General features: G+C 36.9%; 1 pseudogene; it reads left to right on the top strand.

Annotated features, from left to right (window-relative positions):
* Positions 1–2,440: 2,440 nt before the first annotated feature.
* Positions 2,441–18,624, top strand: part of LOC143387813 (RNA-binding motif, single-stranded-interacting protein 1-like) — a 41,072-nt pseudogene continuing 24,888 nt past the window's right edge.

Here is an 18,624-nt window from a genome sequence, read left to right on the forward strand (position 1 = left end):
ACCTCCTTTGACAAAAAAAAATACCTTGATAGTGAAAGGCCTGCTTTTTTACACTTGTTCTCCACCTGACCAATAGACTGAGAAGGTTGCATCTTCCGGATGGCACAGCTGCAAGACAGTGCAACCTCTGTCAACTGTATTCCTTGGTGAAAGGAAGCCCTCCACCCATCTGCTTTGTGCATATGACATGAGCAAGATACATTTTATGTAAAACCAATTAGACTTTTGGAATTATTTTACCAATCTTCTCCTCTAAGCAAAACCTAGTCCAACCTAATTAATAAAAGCCCCGATGCAGGTTATTTTCCACTCCTACACTTTTTATCAAAACTATCTTTATCTTAGCTGGTTGTTTCATTGGATTACAAAGGTGTTTAAGAAATACATTTAAGAAATAATTCAATTTATGTGAAAATATTACTAGATATACTCCACCTTAGAGGTAGGAAAGAAAGCAATGGGAAGGCAGATGCCAGAGTGTTTCAAGGTAATGCTATTCTTATGCAAGGAAATGCATGTTGGTAGAATATCTTCTATCTCAGCCATAGCTCAGCTATACCTCAGCCATAGCTCCATGCTGACTGGCAGGGGAGAATGAATTCAGAGAGAGAGACTTTCCCCACTTTTTTCCTGTCGTACCAATGGAATACTAGTGCTTTCTGAAACCATAATTCTTTTCCTGCTAGGTTCTATCTGTGTAAACTCACAATCAGTTTCTTCTTAAAGTTTAAATTTAAGATATTCTAAAATTTTTAAAGTATAATTTATTCAAGAAGCAATGTGAAAAATAACCATAGATCTAGTTCAGGGAGGCAAAACATACAATAACAGAGATATAATATTAACTCCTCGGTTATGTAAGAAGCAAAAATATGATATACTTCCTCCAATTCAGTTTTATTTTTCATGACAGATATTTTACATCTCCTCGAGAATTAATAAATAACATTTTGTTATATTTGCTTCATGCTATTTTTTAAAGTAAAGCATTATAGCCTTCTCTATCCTTTTTCCCCAAAGGCAATCACTTTCACAAATTTTGTATGTGGTGATCCCTTTTATGGGATCATGGTAATTAAAAATGCTTTATTCTTCTGTTGACTATCTATTTCCTTTACTCATTTTACTATCTGGCTGTGTTTTAATCACATACAAGAGTTGTACAATCGTATTTTAATCCAATTTCTTGTGATATATGTGTCAATGTTTTTCCTTGTGTGTGCCTTGTCCCTAAACTTCGTTTTAGTTTTGATCTGGATCTGGCCAAAATAACTCATCCGTTCTTTTATGACTCTTAATTGTATAAAATCTTAAGACTACAAATACTTTTATTTTTGTTTTTATATGCAAGTTTCTCTCTCAATCTCTCTCTCTCTCTCTCTCTCTCTCTCTCTCTCTCTCTCTCTCTCTTTCTTTCTTTCTTTCTTTCTTGATACTGGGGAGTGAAATCTGGGTTCAATCCAGACCACTGAACCACATCCCCAGCCCTATTTTGTATTTTATTTAGAGATGGGTCTCATTGAGTAATGCTTAGTACCTGACTTTGAACTTGAGATCTTCCTATCTCAGCCTCCTGAGCTGCTCCTGTGGTACCTCTACATGTACCACTACACCTGGCTTTATATATGTTTCAATCTCCTTGAAATATAAATATGTATAACAAAAATATGTATGTATGCATATGTGTATAGATACACACATACACCTATCTGAGTCTGATTTCATTACTATTATTATTATTGTCATTTAATATGAAAAGCTTTTTTCTTTTTAGTGCTGGAGATAGAACCCAGGGCCATGCACATACTAGGTAAGTTCTCTACTACTCAGCTACATCTCCAGCCCAGAAGCCATTTCATGAACTGTTTGGTGATAATGTATTTTCAAAGTCTCTTCTATCATTTAACAAATTCACTTATATGTGTATTTTTGTTTATGAGATTCTAATTAATTCCCATGAATCAATTTGTCATTTTATAGTCTAAAATATTATATTAATGACCATGGTCTAAAATAAAAAACATTTATTTCTAGTGGAGCAAAATCTGTTTGTTTCTTATTCTTTGCTCACAAATGTTTGTCAGGTCTTAGAGCTTTGTGCTCCTATATGGAGTTAAGAGTCAGTTTGTCAAGGTATATGAAAAATCCTATTTTGCTTTTGATTGGAATGGCATTGAATTTATTGGGGCCCATGGCATTTGGACTTGTCCACATAACGCTAATATATTTGAATAAAGAATCAGTACTACTCTGGCCTTTCAAGCTAAGCAAGAAAAAGCAGGAATGCATCACTTCCAAATCTAATGGGACTCTCAAGAAACGTGAACCTGTGTTGAAGGTACTTTAGCAAGAAGAGCAGGTGGTGTTTAAAAATGGAAAAGAATTTGGGGAGGATTCAATTTTAAAAACAGAAATAGAGAATGAGCAAAAAAATGTAACCATGGCAGACAATGAAATGACATTTTATCAGGTATGTGGATGGGGGAAGCGGGTGGTTGGAAAAAAATCACACAGAGTGCTAGTGGTATTGTTTGACTCTTCAATGTCCTGAAATTGGAAACTTTTTGAGTGTGTTTCAAAGTGGTAACCCATTCCCGCAAAGAACAAATAAATTAGTTTCAAAAACTGTTGCCAAGTTCAAGCTCTAGAATCTGCCAGTTTAAATGGTCTGTGCCAATGCATTCTTGTACACTCCACTTCCCTCTGCCAACTTCATTGCTGATTGTAAACTGATGGATGGTATTGTTCTGTTCCACTGCAGCACTTTATAAATAACATAATGCAGTATCTACAGCACAATGGCAATCCCTATTTTTTTTTTCAGGACTTGAACATGCTGGAAAAAAACGATTTCCCTAATAGCAATCCTTTGAACAGATATGGGGTGCTGGATCTATCTCTCATCAAAGAGTCGAGATGGGATTAAAACAAGATATACATATATATATATATATATATATATATATATATATATATATATATATATATATATAATTTAGGTTGAGTTTGAACATTTTAAATGTAAAGCAAATTTACTGTTTAAATGTACTTGCACTACCGTAAGTGGGAAAAAACCCTAAATAAAATAAATTGATGCCAGGAGAAATGTCAAACACACTGTACATATTTGTTAGATACACATTACTGTTTGGCATTAAATAATATTAGTGTTTTATATCCCCAGCGTTTCTCTCTATTATTATTTCTGAAGAGTATTTATAGCTTTATCATAGATTTGTTTAAAAAAGACACCATGTCAAAATTGACAACATTTTGGTGAGAAAAATCTTAGTGACTGCTTTAGTCAGATTTTGCATTGCTGTGACCAAATACCTGATAAGAACAATTTAAAGGAGAGGAAGTTTATTTTGCTCACAGTTTTAGAGTAAATAATAAGAAAACAAATAACCCAATCAACAAATGGGCCAAAGACCTGAACAGACACTTCTCAGAGGAGGACATACAATCAATCAACAAGTACATGAAAAAATGCTCACCATCTCTAGCAGTCAGAGAAATGCAAATCAAAACCACCCTAAGATACCATCTCACTCCAGTAAGATTGGCAGCCATTATGAAGTCGAACAATAACAAGTGCTGGCGAGGATGTGGGGAAAACGGTACTCTTATACATTGCTGGTGGGACTGCAAAATGGTGAGGCCAATATGGAAAGCAGTATGGAGATTACTGGGAAAGCTGGGAATGGAACCACCATTTGACCCAGCTATTGCCCTTCTCGGACTATTCCCTGAAGACCTCAAAAGAGCGTACTACAGGGATACTGCCACATCGATGTTCATAGCAGCACAATTCACAATAGCTAGACTGTGGAACCAACCCTGATGCCCCTCAATAGATGAATGGATAAAAAAAATGTGGCATTTATACACAATGGAGTACTACGCAGCACTAAGAAATGACCAAATCATGGAATTTGCAGGGAAATGGATGGCACTAGAGCAGATTATGCTAAGTGAAGCTAGCCAATTCCTAAAAAACAAATGCCAAATGTCTTCTTTGATTTAATGAGAGCAACCAAGAACAGAGCAGGGAGGAAGAGCAGGAGGAAAAGATTAACATTAAGCAGAGTCATGAAGTGGGAGGGAAAGGGAGAGAAAAGGGAAATTGCTTGGAAATGGAAGGAGACCCTCATTGTTATACAAAATTACATATAAGAGTTTGTGAGGGGAATGGGAAAAAAATAAGGAGAGAAATGAATTACAGTAGATGGGGTAGAGAGAGAAGATGGGAGGGGAGGGGAGGGGGGATAGTAGAGGATAGGAAAGGTAGCAGAATACAACAGTTACTATTATGGTATTATGTAAAAATGTGGATGTGTAACCGATGTGATTCTGCGATCTTTGTAATGTTTTGAATAACCAATAAAAAAAAAAATTCTTGGTCAGCTGACTCTATAGGTCTGGGTCCATTATGGTGGAAGGGCATGGCAAAAGAAAGCAGCTCAGGACATGACAATCAGAAAACACTCACCAGGGACAAAAATATAAACCCCAAAGCCAAGGCCCCAGTGACCTACTTCTTCCAGCCACACCCCACATGCATACAGCTACCAGCCAGTTAATCCATGCCAGTGGACTAATCCACTGATTAGGTTACAACTCTCATAATCTAATCATTTCATCTCTCCATCTTGCATTGTTTCACATATGAGCTCTTGGGGGACACCTCATATCTAGACCATAACAGTGACCAGAAATTTTACAAAACTACAAAAGTTACCAAAATGTCAGGATTATCTTCTTACAGGGATAGAATTATGAATAAAATTGATGATATTATATGTTAAGTCCACTATTTACATCAACTGATTAAGGATTCTTTAGTAATAGTGCCCAGTGGCCAGGTAGATCAAAAAAGACTCACAAGTCCATTCCATCCACTTTACAATAATAGAGTACAGGAATTACAGATTTTGGTTATTAATAGAGCTGCCAGGGTGCACTCTATCATATCATCAAATTCTGCCATTTTACTGATGAGAACACTAAGTACAAATTCTTTAATACAAAGGTCTTATGCTGTTGATGTTATGATACTGTCTCCCTCTCCTGTCATGTGATAATACCACCTTCCTCTACACATGGAAACCCCAAAATTCCAACCTATAGAATGTCTCAAGATTTTGACTCTGTCACTTTCTTCCTTATAGGCATTTGTGTCCCTTCATTTTAGAAAGCCACTTTTGCCAACATTTAATCCACACTGATAACCTTCTATGTTTTCATAGATTTAAAAAAATGACATTGATTGCATGCTTACTGTATGCCAAACACTGGTCTAAGCACATGATACGATTTAACTCATTAAATCATCCCATGGAGCTGATATAATACATGTTGTTATCATTCCCATTTGATAGATGGAAAAACTGCTATGCTGAAATATTGAATCATTTTTTCCCTAAGAAGCCTACAACAGTTTGAAGTACTGACAATTTAACTCCAGAACAGGATATTGAAAGTTTCATGTTACACTGGCACCAAAGGATTCAGCTATACCTTCCCTGGCTCTTGCAACTCTTTTTCCACCCAGAGAGTCTTGTCTGAGCATCTGCCAGATAGTCGTTGTGATCACCATGTTGCACAGTGAACATTAATAGATTTCATGATTGACGTCCCCCCTGTGAGCTTCTTAAAGCAATAAACTGATTTGTATATGGTTAAGAATTTGTACCTGGGATTGGACACACCTAGGATTTCAAATCAAGTCTGTCATATAGTAAAAATGTGATCTTGGCACATTATATAGGCTGTGGAGCTCAGCTTTTCTCTTCTGTAAAATGGGAATCATTGATTCATCATTATATTATACTAGAAGGATTAAGTGTCTGAATTGCTCAATGTAAATTAGCTGTTATAAATATTATTATCTTTATCCTCTAAGGTCAGTACTGTCCTAGTGATATACATGTTTGTTGCATAAATAAGGCTGGGAGAGGAACAGATGAAGCAGATTTTACTCTGAATTGACCAACTAGTAGCATGTTTTTATCATCAATTCTGAAGTTTAACCTTGAATATAGAGAAGGATCCCTCTTTTAAATATGTTAACTTGTAGCTTAGGGTACTCTAGGTAATTCTCTGTTGTCTTAGTTGACACATCAAATCAGGTTGCCTAGGATATTATTTAGAGAACAGAGAATGGATGCTTTTTATGCGCTGGTGTTTTCTGCACTGAAAGAAGGATCGACATTCAGAGAATTGAGTCCTTTAAATAGCTCTTCAAGCAGAAGGAAGGAGCTATTGTAGAGTGGCGATTTGAGCCATTGAGTGGCTATGTGACCTTCAAGGTTTTATTCTAGTTTTGCCCTTGAAAAAAGGAAAACAAAACTACAAAACTTTTGGTTCCCTTCATCCATTGCCCCAAGTGTGTATGTGCATATGTCTTTGTGTGCAGAGTGACCCACGATTGTCTTTGTCAATAAGGATTGGGAGAACTGGCTGAGCAATTGTTGAGAGCCACAGCCGAAGGGGCTCCTGCAAACTTTCAGACTGCCAGCTGATGATTGGCTCACAGCGGCCCCAGCAACACCTGGCTGATTGGCTCCTCTGTGGAGATGCTCATTGAGCTGTTTCCCTGCCCTTTCAGACTACCAGCTGATGATTGGCTCACAGCAGCCCCAGCAACATCTAGCAACATCTAGCTGATTGGCTCCTCTGCGGTGATGCTCATTGGGCTGTTTCCCTGCCCTTTCAGACCACGGAGATGCTCATTGGGGGACTTTTTTGGCTCCGCCCATGCAACCCAGCCAATCGGCCTCAAGAGCAGGAGGATTGTGGGAGGAGGAGGTTGTTGGGGTGTGTGGCTTGTGGGAAGCCCGGTGGTGGCAGTTGGGCTCTGAGGGTTTTTTTTTGAGGAGCTGTTTTGTTTATCTTGTGTGGTTCTAAAAATAAAGTTAGTTTCTTTTGACAAGTGGCTCCTGAATATGTGCTAAGAATGTAATTTATTTCAGTCTGGCATATTTTGACTGAATAATAAGGAAGGTGACTAATTAATATTATACTATCCTGTGGGCAAGGCGGCACAGTGGACTAATCCATGCTCCTTTCACCTTTGGAGACCTGTATCCAAGCCTTAGAGGAGCCACAACTGGGGAGCAGGGTGTGGGGGAGGGGAGACAGAGGAGTTGGGTGTCTTTTCCTGGCTGTGAAGACCTCTGTCCACATTCTAGAGCAACCGTGAATGTCAGCCTCTGCTCTGGGCAAATGATGGCTTGTCAGTTACGGCAATTTGGCAGACTTGTATGTCTGAGGGGGAAGCTCTGACAGACCTCCCTGTAGTCCCTCACTGGCTCACTTTTATCCCACCAAATACATGGAAATACATGGAATACGAGGGTTGGTGTGTGTGTGTGTGTGTGTGTGTGTGTGTGTGTGTGTGTGTGTGTGTATGCGTGCACATAAACAGGAACATGTTGGAGTGACTAGAAAGAAGTGAATGATTTTGTGTCAAATCAGTTTATCTCCTTGGAAGAAGCTGATTCACTTCCTCAGAATTCCAAGTCTCAAAGAGTAGAAAGGCATTGTGATTTATTTCTAAGCTGTTTGATTGGCTTTCACATAAAGGAAAGGGTGTCATCTAGATAGTGGTACTGCACTCAGTGCCCAGTAACTTGTCATATGGTCTGTGGGATTCAGGGAACTTGACTGTTTCCAGCACTCTAAGTAATGTGACCAGAGATGAGGTTCTTATTGTCTTATCTTTGATTGTTTTTCTGATGGGGAACATGCCTGAGTTTCTGCATTGTGTTGACATTTCCAATGAGCAGGTCCCTGCTTCCGTCAGCAGGGATGAAAGCAGACTCTATGCCAAGCCAGGCAGAGTTGGGTGAGGTGAAATTGGAGGTAAGAGTACATAAGGGAAATTCCATGGTATGGATAATTAAGATGCTGTAAATTTCAAGTATCTTGATGTTGTAGGGTTCCTCTTGCTTTCTTATTCTGCTACTTGGAATTTAATCATCATTTGAATCTTACCAGGGAGAAGCTGGCTTGGTGGAGATAAGGAATGTGTACTGAACCTTGTATATATTGATCTTTGTGGGCACATCTGAGGAATGACTCAATGAAGGAGATTAAAAAGAAATTATTTGTTAAAGTTCAGGTTTTGATGTGGGTTTCAATTATCTGGGTGCGAAGACTAGTCCATGATCTACCTATCTACAAATGCTATGTGTAAGTGGGGTCTGTGTGTGAAAGTGATGCATTTCAGCTCAGATAGACCCATCACCTCTGGATTATATTGGTACATTTAAAGAGTCAGAAATCCTCTGTCAATAACATCTGTGGCTGCTGTTGGGAAGAAAATCCTGATTCGTGGGTTTGGTTCTAATTGATATCCTAGTGCATTCTTGTATGTTCTTTCCCATCCCATTTTCAATAGAAAGAAATCTCAAAAGGGCACATAATAGGAAGTATTGCTTGATTTATTTCAAATCTAGGCTTAGAGACAAATTTTAGCTCCTGTTGCTGTAGTTTAGTAAAGATGCTGTTTTGGGGACATGTGTGTTACTTCTGTAATTGGTATAAAAGTAAAGTGACCCAGGGCATGGGGAACCTAGGTACATGATGACTGCTAGTTTTGTTAGGCTGTTTTGAATTGGTCCCTGGAGAGCATTCAGGTCACTGGGCAACATGAACTGGGCTCTTGGCTATCTGGTTTGGAGGTCAGATTGTATTTTTCCTCCTCCAGAAATCTTTACTACTTTGCAGTGGTTTCCCTAATATCTGATATTGCAGAGGCATCTGGAGGGAAAGGACAATGCCGAATCCTCTTTATTTCCCTAGTAGTTGGGGCTTATTTTCTACAGGTGAAAAAAGTTGTCCATGACTTCACCAAAGAGGATTCCATTCCACAGAGAAGATGGAAAGCGAGCAGAGGTCACTTCAGGGAATCCTCTATTGCTTGGTCAGAAGCAGGTAACAGTAGGGCAAAACCTTAGGGAGGCCTCATACACCCAGGGGAGGAATGGAGAGACAATCAGATAACCTTTCTAGAAGGTTCATAGTTAGAACCATATAAAGTTAGGAGAAACAAGAAAGCCCTAGCTATAAATTCCCATCTTTCTGGGAAGAATTTGAATGGGTCATGAAGATCAGGTGGGTAGATTACAGCCCTAACCACACCAAAAGCATATAGGTTTTGAAGTTGAACTGTGTTTTGCTGGAATTTCAGCTCTACTGCTTATTGCCACTGAACCTTTTGCAGCCTATGTACTCTTTAAGATTCATGTTCTTTCATCTGTTAAATGAAGATGAAAATAGGGCAGAGTTTGTCACTCTCTACACTGCTGACATGTTGGATTGGATTTCTTTGTTGTGGGGGCTATCAAGTACATTGAAGGATGCTTAGCAGCATCCCTGACCTACACCTCTTATATTCCAATAGCACCACCATTCCCCAAAGTTCTGACAACCAGCATGGTTCCAGACATTGGTGAATGTCCCTGGAAGCAAAATGGTGCTAGAAAATAACCACTACAAAAATGTTTTAGTAGGAATACTGAGGTCTACACAAAGAATTCAGAATTGTATCTGGCATGCAATTATCAATAGATAATTAGATATTATTTTTGTCCATTGGTAAAAATGTGAGTGATATTTGTGGTATTTTTATTATATATTAAATAAGGTAGAGATGAGAAGATTCCAATCACTCTCTCAGTTATGTATGAATATTCTTAGTTCAGAGTTTCAACTGGCTCTGCTATTTTTGCGTTGAACAGGGGGGAAGCAGGTTAAAAAAAGACATTGTTTTTTTTGTGTTATCATTCTTAGTTCATGCACAGTATGCAGATACACTCACAGTTCACCTGGTAGAGGTTTGCATGATAGCAGCTGCATGATTAATTGATTAAACACTGCAGTGTTGATAGCATATACTGGAAGAACAATTACAAGCTCCCCGATGTAATAGATGTCTTGATGTTGCTTAGCTGTCCACGATATTCTTATTTAGAAAGACATTCGTGAAATTTATATGTGGGCTTCCATTAAAAAATCCTCTAAACTTGCTTCTTCACCATAGAATGGCTTACTTGTTTTGTTGACATAATCTAAATAAGAAGGATGGTGTTCATTTCTGTTTATTATGTACATTAATGTCTTCATCTTGTTTGCTATTACTTGATATCATATACAATCATATAATCATTCGAAGTGCAATTCTGGCTTCTCCTTGAATTCAGCGATTGAAAACCAACCACACAACATGATCCGCTGAGTTTGGCTTCACATCAAACTCCCACCAGTTCTTGGGTAAAGGCAAACTGCAGGCTACTAATAAGAATAGGCATGACTAACCAAGGTAATTTCTTCCTGCATTAATCTTAAAGTCTTTAAGAGTCATCAAGGTTTTATTTCTATGGCTCCAGATTGAACTGTTGAATTTTGCAGAAAGCATTAAAAGTTACACAAGGGAGATTAAATTGAAACAAAAGACACATCTGTCATTAAGGTAATATTAAAGAGAATGGAGGAAAATTTATTGTTTAGGGCTGGGGATGTGGCTCAAGTGGTAGCGCGCTTGCCTGGCATTTGTGCGGCCCGGGTTTGATCCTCAGCATCCCATACAAACAATGATGTTGTGTCTGCCAAAACCTGAAAAACAAATATTAAAAATTTCTCTCTCCTCCATCTCGCTCTCTCATTCTCTCTCTAAAAAAAGGTATAGTTTAAGCTCTAAAAATGTAAAAAAAAAATGTGTCTCTGTGTGTGTGTGTGTGTGTGTGTGTGTATGTGTGTGTGTGTGTGTTTTAAAGATTTTCGCTAAAAAGAGCTACCTTTCAACTTGCACTGGAAATATTTGGGTTTGATAATCTCATTGAATATGTTTATGGTTAGAGTGAAATTGGGAGAGCAACTTATGAAACATCTATCTGACAGGTATGTTAGGCAAGCACTTTGGGCAGATGGTATGAAAAATATTATTGGGGCATAATGTGTTCGATTAGATTTTTTTCCAAAATGTAAAGTAATTTGAAGAACCAAATAACAAAGTTGTTTTTATTCCATCTAACTCTGTATCATATGATCTTCAAGGCCTCTGGCAGTTGCTATTCACCAACTTTTCCATTTTAACTTCCTCTATAAGTTTATTAGTTTCAAATATATATTTTCATGCCTTCTTCCTTGTGGTTTGGATGTGAAGGGTCCCCCAAAAGCTCATGTGTGAGACAATGTAAGAAGGTTTGGCAGAGAAATGATTGGGTCATAGCCTTCACCTGATTAGTGAATCAATCCCTAATAGGATTAACTAAGTAATAACTGGAGGCAGATGGGATGTGGCTGAAGGAAGTGGTTAATTGGGGGCATGGGTGGTTATAGGGTATATATTTTGTATCTGGAGCATAGAGTCTCTCTCTCTGCTTCCTAATCTTCATGTGAGCTGCTTCCCTACACCACATTTTAACACCATGTTGTTCAGCCTCAACTTGAGTCCCAAGAAATGGAGCCAGCCTTCTTTGGACTAAGAACTCTGGAACCCTAGGCCCCTAAATAAATATCTTTTCTCCTTTACAATTGTGCTTATCAGTTCCTTTAGTCACAGCAGTGAAAAAGCTGACCAAAACTTTCCCTTTTCTCTTCAGACATTCATTTTCATCACTTTTTTGATGTTCTGGATGATAACCCATCCTTCCAATCCTCTTTCTTTGTCATGCTTATGCATGTTGCTTAGTTTTTATTTCATGTTCTCTGCTTTCATAGGTAAATACTTTATTACATTATTTTGTACTGGTTTATAAAACATTTATGAATTTTATGCTGAAAGCATGTGTTTTGTATTATTTGAATGTTAATAATTATATATAAAATTTAATAGTAGTTTTTTTTTTATAAGCCATGCAAGTAGATTGTTGTATCATGGAAAGAATAGACTGTCTTTGACTTTTATTTTTCTCAAAGTACCTACCAAGGTGTTTTGACTGTATAGAAAGTATGTGTTGAATGAATTAATGCATATTATATTTAACTATTTTAAAGTTAAGTTTTATGAAGGATTTTTCACTTAAATGGTTAAAATTATATAATGAATTTGCATAACAACCAATAACCACCAAAATTATCACTTCTGTAGAATGGTGGCCTTCTACAATCTAGTTTAATTTTCATTTAGTAGGTACACAATCTGAATGATAAATTATGAACTTGGCATAATCTCAGCAATCCAGCCAGAAGAATATTTGATATTTACTCCCTCCCTCTATTTGTGGTACCCCTCCCTCATTGATTAGATATTGTCAATAAACTACACTAATCTAATACAAATATTGTGGTAAATGGTTGCCCTTGATTTTCAAAGAGGGTCAATATATAGCATGTTGGAGTTAAGCTCATGTTTTGGAGGTTTGCAAATGGGCATAAGAGTCTGACTTTATTGTTCCTTAACTGGGAGAATTCAGATTAGTAACAAACCCTAGTTTTGTTTATTTCTTAATTGAGATTAATAATTGTATCTGTGTCAAAGCACTTAACTCATTTGACATATTTTCTATAGCATATAAAAATTGCTAGTAAATGTTATCTATAATTGCTAGCATTCTTGAGCCTTTAAAAGAATTCTAGTTAATTTAATCTATAATTTTACCAAATTTATATTATCCAAATTTATATTAATTCATATATACCAATGATTGAACCCAGGGGCATTTAACCACTGAGCCACATTCCCAGGCAATTTTTGTATTTTATTTAGAGACAGTGTCTCACTAAATTGATCAGAACCTTGCTGTTGCTGAGGCTGGCTTTGAACTCACAATTCTCCTACCTCAGCCTTCCAAGCCAACAAGATTTCAGGCATGGGCCACCATTCCCAACTTAATCCATTCATTTTATTGTACACTGTAAAGAAATGTATATATATCCATTTATTCTACCTTGTCAAATCCGCCCCCAACCCCACCATGGCCCTGACACCAGTTTCTATTAATCACATTTTTTTTCTAAATAGAGAAGAAAATTCTTTTGAGTTTGCAGTTTGGATAATTTTGATGTCATAGATATTTTTGTTTTTATTTCCAGGAAAGCTCTAATAATCCTCACTTTGAACATAGCTCTCAATATCCTAAAAAATTACTTATGATTTTAGTCGTACACCTCCTAAAATAACTTTTGTTCTTTCAGAAAGTGAAATGGTGAAAAATAATACTGAGGGGAAACTGTTTATTTTATTCTTATGTAACACAATGCCATTTTAATAGCTGTTTCTTCTTAAATCATAAACATAAAATTCACATGAAGACCAAATCGGAGATTTCTTTAATTAGTTCTTGTTTTTATTTTAACATATAATCCTCTTTTTTTTTCAGAACACTGGAGAAAAATAAATTCATGGAAATGAGTTACATAAAATTAATATTTTAAAACATATTCTATTAGCTCAAATCAAGCTAGTACAAGAGCCTTTCCTTGGTCATAAGCAGTCTTGAAGTATGGCTGTACTAGGGCAAACTCCAGGTACCTACTCTAAATTAATTAACCTCCCAAAGGAAAATGCATTATGCTTATAATTGAAGTTATCATTTCTAATACCACCATTAATGCTGATTGAATCTTAAATTTGTGTTGGGATCATTTATTTGAAGACACTATGTCTCTTAAAACTTCATGTCAAGTACAGCCTATAAAGGTTAATCTATAGTCTTGAAGCTATTCCTTAGGCTTTGGCAACTTGGAGAAGGTCAGATTATGAATCTATGCAAAAATAAAAGCCTATATTTTATGGATTGAGAAAGATACCTATTTTATAGAAAGATAGGGATTGACAATTTAGCTTAAGGGTTTTATTTTTTAAATATAAAAGAGTTGATAGCTCTGTTAATGGTATCACTCTTTAAAAAAAAAAAAACTCATTTTGCTAAATCAGAATTTTCATTTTAAAGCATTTCTTCTACTCTACCTATAGTGAATTCTTGGAGTAAGTAAACTCCTCTGATCAATCCATTTCTTTGTGGTCTCCTCCTGGTCTCTTTCACATCTTTTCTTGCATATAAATTTGGCATCACCATCTACATAGTTGCTCTGTTTAGAAACCTCTGGGGAGGGTTCCTCTTGAATGCCGCCTTTTTCCTCCATTAGTTATATCCAGTCAATCTTCAGCTTGTGTTTTCTCATAAATAGCTGCTGAAGAAATAGAAATCATCTAGATCTCTCTATTGTCCCTCTAGTGAAAACAACAGCTCCATAACCATTAAGAGTAAACCATGTGAAACTGGCATATTATGTCAGACAGAATATCTGTACTTATGATCTATTTAATCTCATCTAAAATATTTTACTCTATTTTTAAAAATTCATTTGTTTCATACTGCAATCAGAGAAATCTTCCCCCAAATAATATTTTTCTAAACCAGAGATCAGTTCCAAATTCCTTTTTGTAACCTACAAGATCCTTAAGGATCTGGTCTGTAGTGATTTCTTCAGTACCATTATGAAAATTTCTACTCTTATAATATTTCTTGTCTTATCTCTGGCCTTTGTACATATTGTTTCTTCTACAAGGACTTTTTTCATTGCTTATTTTTATTTATTTATTTTTGAATTTTTCTTGTAATACTAGGGATTGAACTCAGAGAGGTGTGCATGCTAGGCAAGCATACATAACCTTCATTGCTTTTTTGGACTGGCTTAATCAAATTCATCTTTTAATAAATATTTTATTTAATTTATTTTTATGTGGTGCTAAAGATTGAACACAGTGCCTCACACATGTGAGGCAAGCAGTCTTACCACTGAGCTATAGCCCCAGCCCCCCAATTCATCTTGTATTTCAAGATAATCAACACTTTCCCTAACCTCCCACCACCACCCACCCCAGGTCAGAGATAGGAATTCTCTTAGGCACTACTGTAGCATGTTTAAATTAATATCATGCTTGCTCTTTTCTCTCTATTCAGATCCACTGACATAAATATTAAATAGCAATAAATACAGTGTTTTTGTTAAAATATTGCTATTTATTGCAAATAGCAAAATTGGTGGAAAACTTTAAACATCCACTAGTAGAAGCTATGTCATTTGATTGTCGTGGCCATGTGTTCATTTATGACCTGCTGAAGAATGCACACATGCATGTGCATCCATCCTCAGAATACAATAAGTCAGCAGTAACAGCAAATTTCTCAATAACACCCAAAATATGTTTATCCTGATCTCTAACCTGGGAGTTGAGTAGCATCCTCTGCTTTGGCCTCGATCAGCCTCCTCTTATTTTCCTCAACCTGGCTGTTTAACTATTGTCTAAATCAAATTGGGCATAATTTCCGTCCAATTCTAAGTACTACAAGGAAGCTGCATTAACATTCATCTGTCCTGAAACATCTCTCTGTAACCGATAGTCTGACTACTCTATTTCATTACAACTTATTTTGTTACCAGGCAATATTTTGGGTACCAGTGCTACAAACTGGACTGTTTCTGAGGCTTTCTCTTTGACCACATTGCTGTGTGTTTGTCTATTTTGACACTAGTACCATGCTATCTCAATTATGTACCATTTCTTCATAATATGTGGAAAACCGTGACAGACTGACTCCCCTTCCACACAACCTCCACTTCCACACAACCTCCACATGGTACTTTCATTTTCAAAATGTACTTACTTTGAAATTAATTTTGTAATAATTGATATGAGTTCCAAGGGAGACTCTGGTACTTCACTTCTAATCCTGTTCCTTTAAACAGTGTACGAAGTATAACTCAACCTTCCCTCAATAATGGAGTTATCAGACTGAAAGAAAACCTACAATTCTCTGTTTTAATACAGCCATGCTCTCAGGATCTGTTGAGATTCATGGGGATGCTTGCTCATATGCTGTGGAAGTCCTGCTCTTTGTTCAACCTTTCTCTTTTATTGCTTGTTGTGGTTTTTCACGGCTAGGTGCCTCCATCCATGTGCTTGCTTTGTAGCCCTATCCTCATCAGAACCCCTTTTTGCCTAATTTTCTGCTATGATTTCTTGTGGCCTGAGAAAATAGATGACCAACTTGTTAAAAATGTGAACCTATGGATAAATAAGCTTTAGACCACAACCTCTTATAGGTGGTTATTTGTTTTTGTGTGTGTATGTTGCATTTTGGTTTTAGACTTTAGGGCATGAACTGCTCCAAATATTTTAGGTGTCTGGAGGCATTTTCTTTCCCTATTTCTTTTGAAGAGATACAATAAGCTGTGTTTTAGGTAAATAGTACTTTTATCCAGTTACCAAAGTTTAGATTATCTTATATTTTGGGTATCTAATGATGGTACTTTTTTTAATTTTGAAAGTAAGGTTCTACAGAATAAACATAATTTTTGCCAGGCATGGAGGCGCACACCTGTAATCCCAGCAACTTCGGAGGCTGAAGCAGTAGGATTGCAAGTTCAAGGCCAAACTCAGAAAATTAGCAAGGACCTAAGCAACTTAGAACTGTCTCAAAAAAAAATAAAAGGTTGCGAGGGCAGGCCTGGAGATGTAGCTCGGTAGTAAAGCATCCCTGAGTTGAATACCCAGTACCAAAAAAAATAAAGAAGAAGAAACAACATAATTTTTGCTGCTGTCATTTATCAGCCCAGTGGGATGGCTCTTATCTTCATTACCACATCATTGAAAGCAGTATTTCTCTGAAGTTGTTTCCTGTCCCCTCCCCACCTTTTCTAACTTTGGTTGGCAACTGAGATGTCATTGTTTTCATAGTAACTATAGGACACCTAAGAAGATCTTGCATGGAACAAGGCCAGTTCTCCTCTCCACATGGCACACACACTGGGAAGGGAGGCTTGTCCAGCTCAGACTGACCACCAGGAGGAAGAATTGAGGATGTCACTGCACTGTGGCTGTGAACACCTGTGTCCTCTCATGGTGTTTTTCTTTTCTTTTGTCAGAGTGGAGACAAAGTGGAGTCATTCTTCTACTTTTCACATTATCATAAAATAATGACTTAATAAAAACTGTGTTTTGCATTTCAGGTTATGGTTTTGTTGACTTCAACAGTCCTGCAGCAGCTCAGAAAGCTGTGTCAGCCCTGAAGGCTAGTGGGGTTCAGGCTCAAATGGTCAAGGTGAGTCAAGCACTTTGCTCCTGAAGCCTCTTCCTGCACCATTCCTTGCTCCCTCTGTCCCTGCTAGCCACAGCTCCTGCTAAATATCTACCCTGTGTCTCCACATCCACAGCAGTAGTACTCTGACAAGTATCATATATTCCTCATAATTTACCATGGGAAGGAGGATTTATAAATGCATACAATTCACATAGTAAATTACATAAGGTGTAAATAAATTTTTAAAAAATTTCTCAGGGTAAGGAATGTGCCTGAATGTCCAAGGATTACAAAATGGAAACCATAAGTTTCTTGCTTAATGAATAGCTTAGTACAGTACACATAGATACTAATTACTGTAAGACATAAGGTTTACCTTGAAAATTTTTTTCTTATGACAGCTTCTCTCCAAGTCTTTCCCTAGAATCTACAATATCATAATTTAGAAAGGTGAATTGAGTTAACCAGCCAGTTATTGTCTCTTTCTTTTCATAGTATGCTCTTCATTGAAGTTAGTTTAAGATGCCCAATTCCTTTTTCAAAAGACATGATGATGCCTTATATTTGATGCACTCTGGAAGGGTGACCATCCCTGATCTCAGTTACACAGACAGGGGCAGTCATGATTACAAAGCTGAGGAGACCTCCAATTGTGCTCCTTCCTACTTTCAAATAGGCACAATGATTTTATTAAGAAAAGCTAAGATTCAGAAAAAGAGAAGAACCATGAAATGGCATGTTTGTATTCTGTAACAGACCTTCTGAAACTACCAGGTTTCAAGTTTGAAAACAGATACAACAGCAATTGAAGATCCAAAGACAGGGAAAAAAATCTACTTAACTACAGGTATATCTTCATAATTGCATGTAGGTACTAGCTGTAAGCATATAACTCAAGCTTGCATTTGGGAAGCAAAGACTTGGGCATAAGTGTCAATTCAGTCAATGTCACTTTTAGGTTATATGCTAATAGCAAGTACCTATAGTGCAATTATGAAGATATACCTGTAGATATACTTGACTTTTTTCCCAACTTTGAATCTTCATTTACTGTAGGATCTGTTTTCAAACCTAAAATATGGCACTTTGATATTTTAAGCATTCTTTTCAATTCAAAGAGGCAGCAATGTTATATTTTCTGGCTTCATGAAATACTGAAAAAAAGGAATTTTCTACTATCCTTTGCTACTTCTAAATAGTAGCAAATGATCATTTCCTAAAGAGCACTCCCATGTTCATAAGCAAAGGTTTATTGAAGTTAAAAAAAAAAACTCTGAGAAAGAAATAAATTACCTGCTGAGACCTAAAAGCCAAGTTAAACCTTAGCAGTTACAGGCTACTGAAGAACATGCATGCAACTACCAGGATCGAGGCTTACTTTGAATGAAAGAATAAACATAGATAAAGATTTTAGGAATTAATAGAAGGAATCACATTTTAAGGTAACCTTGCCATAGAATGTTTTTAAAGATTTATGTTGGGTTACACTTACTCTGGATTTTCTTGAACTCCAGAGTAAAAGTTAAGCAAAACTATAAATAGTAAGCATCATGGGTTGGGGTTGTGGCTTAGAGGCAGAGCGCTCACC

The sequence above is a fragment of the Callospermophilus lateralis genome, unplaced genomic scaffold (assembly GCF_048772815.1).
Source record: "Callospermophilus lateralis isolate mCalLat2 unplaced genomic scaffold, mCalLat2.hap1 Scaffold_329, whole genome shotgun sequence".
Lineage (NCBI taxonomy): Eukaryota > Metazoa > Chordata > Mammalia > Rodentia > Sciuridae > Callospermophilus > Callospermophilus lateralis.